At 37.3% G+C, this 13,011-nt stretch overlaps 1 protein-coding gene across 2 annotated transcripts in view; it reads right to left on the bottom strand.

The window, feature by feature from the left end:
- The window catches only part of LOC126761591 (ankyrin repeat and BTB/POZ domain-containing protein 2), a 106,826-nt gene that overhangs the window by 47,942 nt on the left and 45,873 nt on the right, over positions 1-13,011 (bottom strand). For both annotated transcript variants that reach the window (XM_050477904.1, XM_050477905.1), the window contains one exon: positions 12,266-12,289. The gene's annotated coding sequence lies outside the window, so the exon portion shown is untranslated. The remainder of the gene's footprint in view (positions 1-12,265; positions 12,290-13,011) is intronic.

Below are 13,011 nucleotides of genomic sequence, written 5' to 3'. Positions count from 1 at the left end.
TTGTTATGGGAGGCAAGGCTATAACCTCCGAAAAAAAATTCCAGATCGGACCACTATAGCATATAGCTGCCATACAAACTGAAGGCAAACTACAAGATTTTGTATGAAAAACTTTTTTTTAAGATTTTTTCATACCCTTTTATACATATAATTGCAGCTGTGTAGGGTATAAACCTTCGATGCAACTGTAGCTAACGTTTTTCCTAGTTTAAATTTATTTGCTTAATTAAAATCGAGTGCATAGGCGTTGGTTTTATGGGCTCGCCACTCAAACGACTCGGGTTTGTTGCTTAAGTCTTTTGAATTGCGAAGTAATTAGTGCGTTTATAGCTGACAAAATGGCGTTTTGATTGAGTTTTGCTTTTTATGTGTTAAGTCTAACAAGTTTGAGGGTTAGATTATATACAAAAACAAATATTTAAAAATATATTGAACTTAACAAATTATATGAAATTGGCTTAAAAACCAGTAATATAATTGATTTAGAGTTAAATTACTATTTTTATTATCATTATTATTATTATTATTATTATTGTTATTATTACTATTATTATTATTGTTATTACTTTGCATAAAAAAATATTTAATCTAATTTTTATTGCTCTTGAACAAATTTGAATAACTTCAACCATCCTTTCACTTGCTCTTTGTACAATTCTGCACACAATTAGCTTGTTTTGTTTACTAAAAAATACAGAAAAAACACCCGCTCTCGTTGCTTGCGGCGCACGCAAGCTTAATTAGTTTTTCGTAAAAAAGCAAAAGCAGAGAGTTGTGCGCATTGTTGGCATAGCGCGTGTGCAACGTGCGACACATATTTGCGCTAAAGAATTACAACAATAAAAGCACATAATTGACAAAATATCAAACATCACAGCACGACATAAACAGTTCGACTCGCCAGCGGCTACTCAAGTGTGCGCACAACAAAAAATTTGCAAAGTAACACACACACACAAGCACATATGCATGGCGACAACATTTCGCTGCACGATAGACCATAACACTCGAGGCCATAGACAATAACAACAATAACAGGCAGTTGTCATGATGACATGAAATTAGAGTTGTTGTTTTATTTTGTATGTTTTTGTTGTTGGGTTTTTTGCATGTTTTTGTTGTTGTTGAGCAACTGCCATAAGCTAACGTGCCACACATGCCATAATGCTGCACAGTGTCGTTGCCAAGAGCAAGTGAATGTGAATGCTTTGCAAATAGTATTAGAGTGGGTCGATTTTTTTTTGCATGAAAATATATATGTTATATATCGTCACCTTAAATGCAAAATAACTTAAAATCACTTTTCATAGGTTTACAGGCGAGGGAAAAACGATATAATAGAAATATATATAAAATGGTTTTATATTGGTTATCACACATGTTATAAAATGGTTATTTATTGGTTATAATACAGACACAGTGAAAAAAATTTGAGTTTTGATTATAAATTGGTTATACATTGGTTATCATACACTCATATTGAAACAAAATTTGAGTTTTGGTTATAAACTGTATGTATTTGGTTATGTACTGGTTATGTATTGGTTATATCTGACAACAGAAGCTGACAATTTTATGCTACATACTTATATGTAGTATGATATGCTGAATCGTAAGCAATAAAAAACTGAATTTCGATTTTTTTGATGATTCGTTGTTTTTTATTTTAGGTGACAATATAGTTTAGCGATTTTCTTTATTTTAACTGTTATTTTTACAATGTACATATGTACAGGAGTTCAGTTCTGCAAAATTAGTAGTCTTGGCTTTTTAATTGGAGAGAGGCATGCGGAAAATAAAACAACTGAATAATCGATTGTATGCACAAATGAACAATAGAACCTCAAAATGCACGTATGTATTAAATTTCATGCCGATATCTTCAAAACTGACAAAGAGATTGTTATAATCCCGAAAATTTAAACCTCAACTAAAAACTCGCTGGCTCGAAATCGGTTTTAGACCTATATGCTCTTAGGCAAAGTTAGTCAGAATGATCGTAGAATACTTCGCCTATACGCAATGTTTTCTTCTTTTTATTGCTAGCTCCTTGTAAAACGAGCCACTCTAATGTGCATATATAAACGCCAACCCGCTCTAATATACATATTTAAATGCGGCAGCGGCATGTGGCAGCTTCTTGGAAGCAACACTTTGGCATAAAATCGAATGTGAAAAGTGGCTAAGTAGGGCAAGGTTCCTTAGTCGCTTCAAAAAAATTAATCTGCTTAAATGAGCGCAAAAATAAAAAAAAATTATTATTTTTAAAATATTTTTGGAAATTATTCATAAAAACTATTTATGCAACCTCTGTTGAAGACACTTCGCTACAACACCTTATATATGTTACTTATATGGCATCGCGTTGAATCACAGTTATCTCAGGAATGTGCCTATTGCTTCAACGTTGGCTTTTGATGCCCACCTACGCATGTGGCATGAATGAAAACGCACACACAAAAAACATGCTTTGACCAAAAAATATATCTCAAAAAAATGTATGCAGATCAGGCGTTGGCAGACAGACACACAATTGCGGGCTGATTGCATTGTGTTGCATGTTGCACGTTAGATGTGGAGGCGTAACAGTGCTTGCAGTCAAATTCAAGTGAGGTGAATGAGTATTTAAATAAGAAAGTATGAAATTAGAAATATAAGCCCACAAAAATGCGCGCTTTATAAGCAACAACAAGAAAAAATGCAATTTGCAACAACTTATATGTCAGAGAGCTACTTGCCTTAACGGCAGCGTACTCAGCTACATATATATACTCATATACATATATATATAAATACACATACAATATGCGGTTTGCTACAACTTTGACAGCTTGACTGCCGCCTGCCTGTCTCGAAATTCTTAGACGCTACAAAAACAGCTACAGCAACAATTGCAGCAAAAACACAAACGTGGGTTCATTCTGCGCATACTTCACACCTTTCAAGTATTTTTCTGCTTTTGCATTTTTATTTCTTAAAATTTGCAGTCTTTGTTGTTTTTATTGCTGGCTGCCTTGCTGTCAGTTGAATTGGTTTTTGTATGGAGTTAGTTTGACAGTATATGTATGTAATTCCTTTGTATACCAATAACTGGGTATATTAAATTCGCTACGAAGTTTATAAACCCATACGGAAGCCTTGTAGACCCTGTATTAGCGTGACGAGCTGACTCGATTTAGCAATGCCCGATTGTCTGTTCGTCTGCATATATGCGCAACAGGGCCTCAGTTTTAGAGATATGGACCTGCAATTGTCAAAACCGATATCAAACTAAAGTCCTTGTATGAAAAACTCTTTTATTTGACAATATATCTCCACGAAATTTTACATAGATTATTATCCAAGTCATCAAAAGACTGTTCAAGCGAATTGTTCAAATTGAACCACTATAACCCATAGCTGCAATATCAACTAACGGATAAAAATCAATAAAAATATGTTTTTATACCTTTTTATGCTATAAATTGCACCTGTAAAAGGTATCATAGCTTTGACAATATACTTCCTTCTTTGTATTTATATTTATTCGCTGCCAGTTTATCGGCGTGCGCGCTAACAAAGCAAGCGTTTGACTTATTTCCACCAGTTTGCTTAAGCTTTTGGCTTTTTCTTCTCTTTTGGCGGTTCTGATAACTTGTATACACGCTCGTCTTCGTCGCCACTTTTCTTGTACTTGTGAGAAATACTTATCTTTTGCTCAGCCAGTTCTAAACTCATTGATGAGAACCATTGGCGCAGACCATTTATAAACTCATTGCATTTGCTCCGTAGGTCATCTATGTTTTTAATCACTGCTACCACATAAGATCGTTTGTGTTTTTTTTGGTGTCTCCTTAACAACCCATCATACATTATGTTCCATAGATGGGGCCCTAAGCCAGTGCCTTGCAGTGCTGCTTTTGAGTGCAGTGTTGAATTGTAGCTCCTAGTGCCTTCATCAGTTTCGTACAATAGTCGCCCGTTTTCAAAATAACTCATAATAATTTCCACTATGCTTTCGTACACCTTGCTAATTGTGTCAATCAGGCACAGAGGTCGATTTGATGAAGGTTTTCCCGGAGCCTTTTTTGGTATAGGAAGTAGTACCAAACGCTTGGCTTTCCACGACATTCCTCATAATAGATACACATTGGGGTTTTTGTGCCTTAATATGGAATTTAGACATACAGATTTTGTATGCTGTTTTCCAAGGGACTTCGTTTGTTCCTTCAAAAAGTTCTTCATAACAATTTTTTTTACTTCGATCATTTCTATAGTTGAAACCATTCCATTGCGGGGGAAAGCCACATGCTTCAAGTAATCATCAACTCATCAGCACATTTTTATGAAGTAAGAAAAGTAAGAAAGAAAAAGACATGAACCATTTGAGAGTAGAAAATGGAGAGTGGAAAGCGCTCAGCAACCAAAGCATTTCGGAAACGCTATAATCTAATAAAAATCTTCCTGTAGTTATTTCAATCAACCATTTACTATTAAAAGCCGATTCACTTAAGTTCATTTAGCTTCATCATTAAGCATTTAATAAAAGCAGATTTCAAGAGATTTAAGCGCTAAGCAAGCAGAAAGTTTTTCCTTTAAACAAAATTTACATTTTACATTACACTCATTTAACGAGCCAAACCCTCATCTGATGAGCGTTAAACACATACCGATTAGAATTCAATTTGCTCAGCCCATTTCCGCCAAATTGCTGCTGCAGCGCGCAGAGTCTAGACTAAACGACTGTTCCAAAGCACGCCAATAGTTATTACATAAGTGAAAAATTTGCTACCCAACCTGTTCAAATTCAATTTACAAGCATCGCTTAAGTATTTTCACGTATTTTTTGCTTTTGTTGCACACACTTTTCATAACATGAAAGCTCTAGTTCTCAGCGCTGTGCAACACAAGTGGCCAGCTCATGCAGCCATCCGCCAGGCGCTCGCTGGACGCGCGTTTCGTTGCGTTAGAGCGACGCCGCCGCTTAGCTTGCGCATAATTACGCGGCTAATAATAGAAATGCGCCGCCGCACGCGCAGTGTGGCACAGGAAGTGGGCTAATAAACAAATACTGGACTGAGCAAGCTGTCAGTGCGCCGCGCGTTGCTAAAGCATGGAGCGTTTAAATAACAAAAAAAAAAAAATAAGAAAGAAAAATGTCTATAAAAATAAATTGAAAAAGTTGTAGTGCAGCTGACATGAAGAGGCTGAGAAATGCGCTGATTGCTGCTTGTAAGAAATTTAGGTTAATGGCACATTGCATTGCGGCTGATGGATCAGACAGTTCGCCTGATGGACAGATAATGGCGCAGGCAACGCTTTGTGGCATTTTGAGCTGGAAATTGCGGGCATTGGATATATGTTATATCGATTTTGTAACGTATTCAGATTCATGTCTCAGACGCTATAAAAATAGCTTTCTGATATTAGACTTGTTGTCTAGCATCTAGAGAATTTTCGGGGGTTAATAGCATACACTTAAAATATTTAGTTCAGAATGCTGTTTCGCTTTAAAACTGATTGACTGGGAGTGGATATAAAGATATAGTTTGACAGCTGTGAAAGACTTTCGAAATATGGTATTTTTAATCACAGACTTTGTCACGTCATTGTTTCAATAATGTGCAGTCAATAAGACGACGCCACTTCCCACATAACGCATCAATCAATGTATTTCTGGAGAGAACACTTCGGTGAGCAGACAATTTCACGTTTTTGGTCAGTCGATTGGCCACCAAGATCGTGTAAATTCACATCGTTAGACTTTTTCCTGTATGAGGATATGTAAAGTCTAAAATCTATGCGGACAATCGCGTTTCCATTTAGGCCTTGGAGCCAAACAGCACGCGTGTCGTTCGCCAGTTACCAGTCAAAATGGTCGAAAGTTAGACTCAACGGATAAACCATCTGAGACGTAGCTGTGGCCAACATTTGAAAGAGATAATATTCTTTTGATAGTAAGCACTCCCCATTAAATTTAAAGTTTCTGTGTTTTTTCTTTCAAAAAGTAGGGAACCTCGAAATAGATCATCCTTTAGTTGATACCGCTGTTAAGACTGTTTGGTCTCTGAGTTAAATAAACCATTTAATTAGCCAAGGAATTCAATAAATTATATTTAAGCACATTTAAATGCCTCGCATGTGATTAAGTTGCTCATAAAGTTATATTATATTCAATTATGAGTCTGCTTTGAGCGCTAAGTGTTTAAGAAATGAAGACATAGCAAATAAAAGTACAAAGTAAGCGACAAACTACAAGAACGGCTTAGATTGGAGACACAGTGACGCGACAAAAAAACGCGAGAATAAAAATAAAACGTAAAAAATTTAAATATTTTCGGTGCCTTAGCTCATATGTTATGTGTTGAAATGGCACCCGGCAGGAAGACTACAAAGTGTAAATGCAACGTTTTAGTATGCAATTTTCGTAGATTTTCCAATTCCCACCATAAATATTGAAAACTCCGTATTTACGAATAATAAATATAAATAGAAGACAATGAATTATTGTGGGATTTTCGTAACTTTGTAGTTAGCAGTAAATAGCAGCAAAGCGCTCGCTCGGCAGTTAGCTGCGCTGTGGACATGTCCACGAGCGGGCGGCATAAGTGGCTAGCTTACTAACATTGCACGCATGCATGCCAAGTGTTCGCCCTGGCGGTTTATACTAAACTATTGCCCACTTGTGGCTCCTCATGCACGAAGTTGGGATTTATTACATATTCATGTCTGCACAGAGACAGCATAATGCTTGCTTACACATGTACTAACACATGCCAAAGTGCCTCGTTTACTAATAAATATTTATTCATTCATTTTGAGGCGCATGCGCGCACACATACATACATATCACATACACAGGAGCACGTAGTTGCAGACAATTAATGGCAAATACCTTTTTACGCCTCATAATTTAATCCCCAAATGATACCTGCCGTGCTGCAAACAACTTACATAACAACAAAAACAACAACAATAATAATAATCTACAGTAAACATAGGGAAATGTTAGTTAAATGTCATGCAGCCATCAAGCGTACGAACGCAAGGCAATTGGAATTTCTTTTTTTTTTTGTTTTGTGGCGCGCATCAAAAGCGCTTTACGTCCGCGCATGCGCAGCCAAGAAGAATTTCAAATTATTATAATAAGCAGCGCACTAAATGGCAGGGTGAGGCGGTGTAAAAAAACACAAAAGGAAATAGAAGAACTAAGAACCGTGTAAAAGCCTGAAGGGAAGGGAATGTGTCTGAAGGGCAGAGACTGTGCCTGAAAAGATGGAACTGTGCGGAGGCGCAAGTCGATAAGTCATTAGAAACAGTGGGCGCGACATTGAAAGTTTCGAAGCAACAAGTTGTGTGTAAAAAGCGCGGAAGCAGAGAGAAATATAGTACTGTTCATTTCATAAAATACCTCCCATACAAACGGAGCGATCAAACCTAAGTCTTTGAATGGAAAACTTTTTTATTTGACGAGGTATCTTTATGGAATTTGACATATATCATTATCTAAGGCATCGCTATAATCTTTGAAAAAATTGTTCAGATCGAGCTACTAAAGCATATATCTGACACACAAACTGAGCGATCAAACCCAAGTCCTCATATGGAAAACTTTTTAATTTAGCAAGGAACATTTATGAAAATTAACACATATTATAATCTAAAGCATCGTTACGATCTCCGAAGAAATTGTTCAGATCGGACAACTATAGCATATAGCTGGCATACAAACTGAGCAATAAAACTCAAAATCTGGTATGAAAAACATGCTAATTTGACGAGATATCTTCATAAAATTTGACACATATCCTTATTTAGGGCATCGCTACAATCTTCGCAGAAATTATTAAAATCGAACTACTATAGCGTATAGCTGCCATACAAACTGACCGATAAAACTCAAGACCTTGTATGGAAAACATTTTTATTTGACTAAATAACTTCATGAAATTTCGCAGATATTATTAATCAAACCATTACTATAATAATCGAAGAAATTGCTCAGATCGGATCACTATGTATTATTGCTGCCAAACCGAGCGATCAAATTCAAGTTTTTGCATGAAAAACTTTTTTCTTTGACGAGATATCTTCACGAAATTTGGCACAGATTATTTTTCAAATCATCGCTAAAATTTCCGAAGAAATCGTTCAGATCGGACAACCATAGCATTTAGCTGCCATTCAAACCGAGGCATCAAACTCAAGTCCTAGTATGGAAAACTTTTTTATTTGATGGTATATCTTCTCGAAATTTGGCGAGGATTTTTATTGAAAGCAGTGCTGCAATCTTCCATTAAATTGTTTAGATCGGCGCACCATAGCATATAGCTGCCATAAAAACTGACCAATCAAAACCAAATGAAAGCCAAATTTCTTTTCAATATTACCACAAAATTTTGCTCAGGGTACAAAAAGTAAATGAGAAAAACCCTTTTTTGCTCTCTAGTCGCGTTGAAGTTTTAGTTACGCCCCATGATTTGTAAGCTTGCTACAGCTGCTGCCCTTTTCGGTCGTTCTAATACGAATTAATCATATTTTTCTCCATTTTGGTATTTAGCGGCAATCATTATTAATTCTGTTGCTTTGTAAATATGTAACTTTAATGAGTCCACTCATTGATTGGCGGCGCATAATTTATGTTGCTACCAAATTTGAGACTGCCTGCTTACCTGTTTGCGGTCTGTTATTCTTTTTGTTGTTGTTTCTATAATTTGTACAAAGCTACAATTAAGCATGTGCTCCTTAATTACATAGCCCAAAGGCAAACTACTACTATTTAAAGAAATTTCTTTGCAGCTTACATACATATATACATATATAGCTGCATGTGTGCGTAGCACATACGTCTGAGTCCCTTGTTGTTGGCTCTCTGCTTTGGCTCATTTGCAGGCACCATTTATTGCCCATGTTTGCCTGCTTCCAATCAGCATATCATGCTGTGCATATGATTTGTGGCATTCGAAATTCATAAAGAAATTAAGCATGTGTGTGTGTGTGTGCGTGTGAGTTGATGTCCACGGAGGCACGAAATGCGGCGGCTACCAGTTTTACGTGCATTACACCGCAGCCGGGAGCACTGTGTACTGGAAATGGCGAAAACTTGTTGGAGATTGAAAATTTGACACAGAAAATGGAAGATTACCGGCGGGGAGCTGGTTGAGGAATGAGAGTCGCAAATTGCCGTTTTACAATAGCTAGAGCTACTTTTAAATATTTTTAAAAAGTTTTTTAAAAAGTGTCGTAAATGCATAAAAATATATTTTTTCAAAGTAAGAGCACAGTGGTAAAAGTCCACGAAAAGTGTAGCTGAAAGTCCAACCTGACGAAGGAAGGAGAGGCTTCGTCTACCACAAAAATGGAATAAGGCCGTGCATAATGTGCTAACCATCGCATCCGCAGCTTATATACTCTGATCCGAGATTCCAAACCAGATCGAGAAAGGAATTGCAGCCAAGCGGCAGCGATCCGCTGAGAGCGATACCGCCGAGTGCAACGAGTCTCCGCATGATACTAACCACCTCTTTGCTTGCGCTGCTAACCCCACACATCTGACACCCCTCTTCCTATGGTCTGACCCAGTTGTAATAACACGTTTCCTGGGCCTACCGGCTGACCTCGATGACAACGTATCTAATCCTTTCTAATCTAACGGGGATTAGGTAACCGTTACAACAACAGCACGACCGATGAAAGAGCACGACGATGTAAGGCCAAATATTAGGCTCGTGCAGGAGAAACCCTCAACGTCCAGGGAGGCAGCGACGGCCAGCCATATAACCAAGAGACATTTAAACGTGGCACTTATTGAGCAAAGAAACCGCGTGGCGAAAATTTCATTGGGGAAATGGAAAGTGGATGCGCTCTTCGCAAGACTAGATGGAGACGCGGCCACTTCAACACCAACTTTCGTTAGTGCGGATTATGTCAATGGAGTCAAGATCATAAAATGTGTGGACGAACCCTAACTGTTATGGATAAAGGAAGCAAGATCTGTGGGCGGGGACCATTTTGGAAATAGTGGATCGTAGTTGCGGTCACCAACTCCGTTTAGAGGATGGTAGCTAAAACTACATCCTCAAAATAAACAATTCTGCCGAGGATATACCATAGGAACGGATCGGAAAGATGGCGTGGAGCGTAGGTAGTCAGGGAACTCTAACAAAAGGAGCTTTGAAATACAGGCTACTTTTGGAGATATCGACCTGAAATTTTGCACACCTTCTTTCCTCTCTCAAAAAGTTGATAATTTGTCAGATCGACCGGTATCGGATCACTATAGCATCTGGCTGCCATACAAACCGACCGATCAAGGTCAAGATCTTGTAAGGAAAACCTTTTTATTTGGAACAATATATTTTTGAAATTCGGCTGGAATTATTTTCGGAAAAAACTCTACAGTGTCTAATGAAATCATCTAGATCGGTTTACTATATCATATAGCTGCCATACAAACTGACCCAAAAAAATCAAAATAAATGCCTTAAAACACCTTTTATGCTATAAAAAAGCATTTATGTAGGGTATGCTAGCTTCGGTTAACAGTTTTTTTTTTCTTTTTTGTTTATCGGTATGCTGCCCAATAATTTCAGCGAATCCATGCTGCTCTCAACGTCTTTTGGCTCTTCATCTATGTCTTTTTATGACCGCTAACCGAATTTGCTGCTGAGTTTTAATTAAAAGAGCAAACGTGCTACACTTGCGCAATGAGCTGGCCAAAACCTTCGCTGTGCTTAACACCAGAAGCACTGCCAATTACTTTTGTGCCCTCCTCTGAGGCCCTGGAGGCGGCTTTTAATGCGCCTGCTCAGGTATTTATATACATATATGAATGTATATGTGTGCTGAACGTCCTGCTCGTGCTTCTTTATTAGTGTTTGTCAAATAACTTCGATTTCGGCTACCGAACTTGGCCAAATTTATCACCCATTGTGTTTAATAAGGGTCCGTGAGGCACAGGCAGCAGGGCACTTCCTCAACCGGTTAATGAATAATTTGCAATCAGCATTTGTTGCGCACAATTTAGTCAACACACGCACACCTGTTTTGGCACACAAATATGCACGCATAAGTGCCTCACATAATTTTTCTGCAAAAGGCTTTCTTGGTTGCCCAATAACTCAGCAGCCAAACCACTTTAAAGGCGAGTGCAGACTCGCACCTCATTTTGTAATTTATAATAATTTGCGCACGAAGTACTTAAATGTGCTTGTAATGCTCAAGTTGTTGCTGCTGTGTAGCATATTTCGTTTTTTCGTTAATGTGGCAACCTTCTAATCACTCGTCTGCTTTGTTTTCTTCAAGCTTCCTTTGCTTCAACGCAATTATTTTTTCAATAATGTTTGTTTTTGTGCTGTTACGGTAATATTTTGTTGTTGTTGTTATGTTATGGGCAAATTATTACTGTTGGTAATTAATTATATTAGCTTTTGCTTGAGAACAGGCCAGCCAGCAATTACTTTATTCATACAGGAAGCTGCGGATGTTGCAATAACAACAACAGTAAACGCGATCCCACAAATCATAAAGATATAATAACATATTGGAAAGTTATGACTGTTATTCATGGGAATTTTCTAATAGGTATACAAATGTGGGTAAAGAAATAGCATAAGAAATCAGAAATAAAAAAAAATCCTCACAATAACTTGATTTTGAACGTTTAGTTTGTATGGCAGCTATATGCTATAGTTTTCCGATTTGAATAATTTTTACAGATATTGTAGAGTTGTCTTAGAAAATAATACGAGCCAAATTTTGTGTAGATATCTTCTCAAATGAAAAAGTTTTTCATACAAAGACTTAATTTTGATCATTCAGTTTGTATGGCAGCTATATGCTATAGTGGCTCGATCTGAACAATTTCTACAAATATTGTAGAGTTTTCTTGGAAAAGAATCCAAGGTAAATTTCGTGAAGATATCTTGCTCAATAAAAAAGTTTTCCCTACAAAGACTTCATTTTGATTGTTCAGTTTGTATGACAGCTATATGCTATAGTGATCTGATCTGAACTATTCCTTTGCAGATTAAAGCAATATCTGTAGCAATATACTGTGTTAAATTTCTTTAAGATATCTTGTCAAATGAAAAATTTTTCCATACAAAGACTTCATTTTGATTGTTCAGGTTGTATGACAGCTATAAGCTATAGTGCTCCGATATCGACGGTACCGACAACTGAGTAGCTTCTTGAAGAGAAAATGACGTTTGAACTTAATCGGTTCGGTTATCTACTCTGTCTTAAAAGTTTAGAGGGAACTCATAATCCAGTGAGGGGTACTTACCTTCAATATTGAAGTATTTTTGATCTGAAACCAAAAGAGAAGAAGTAATTATTGGCATTTTATTTTATAATTATGCAATACAGATATAAATAGGTTTAAATTGTTTCTGAAATCTTAAATAAATGAAACAATAATCTGTTCTCAAGTAAGAAAAACCCATAACTCATTCTGTAGTAAAATCATATCACACTCTCTTATCTTTCTCTCATCTTCTGGGCCATGCCAGTGTGCACTTAACCCACCGTTTGACCTCAAACTGAATTCGGCAGGAATAATTTCTATTTGCGCACTGTGATATATGCAATGCTGTCATAATGAAGAATTGCTGTTGCATGCCACAAATAGTAAACACCCACAAACGAGTGGAGCGAGCGCTCGCATTGCACCTCATAAATTTGTGTGCAATCAATAAAAAGTGGGCTGAACGAGGAGCGAACGCGGTGCCAAACAGTGTGGAATGGCCGCAGGACTTGAATTTAAATAAATTAATAAACGTTTTGATATGCCACAACAGCCACAACGCCACAGACACACAGTCACAGCCGGTGTTAGACCTGGAGTCAGAGTCATATTCAGAGTCAAAACGAAATGCACAGTTAAAGCCAAAGTCAAAATACAATAACTGCCAGGCGTACGAAGCGATAAAATCGCGCGAGACAACAACAAAAGAAACTGAAAAGACGAAATGCAGGCGTGAAGCCAATGCGGAGGCGCAACACACAGCCTGGCAGTGAGGTTAAGTGAGT

The sequence above is a fragment of the Bactrocera neohumeralis genome, chromosome 6, assembly GCF_024586455.1.
Source record: "Bactrocera neohumeralis isolate Rockhampton chromosome 6, APGP_CSIRO_Bneo_wtdbg2-racon-allhic-juicebox.fasta_v2, whole genome shotgun sequence".
Lineage (NCBI taxonomy): Eukaryota > Metazoa > Arthropoda > Insecta > Diptera > Tephritidae > Bactrocera > Bactrocera neohumeralis.
Note: the sequence above shows the minus strand (reverse complement) of the source record. Positions and strands in the feature narration are given on the sequence as shown.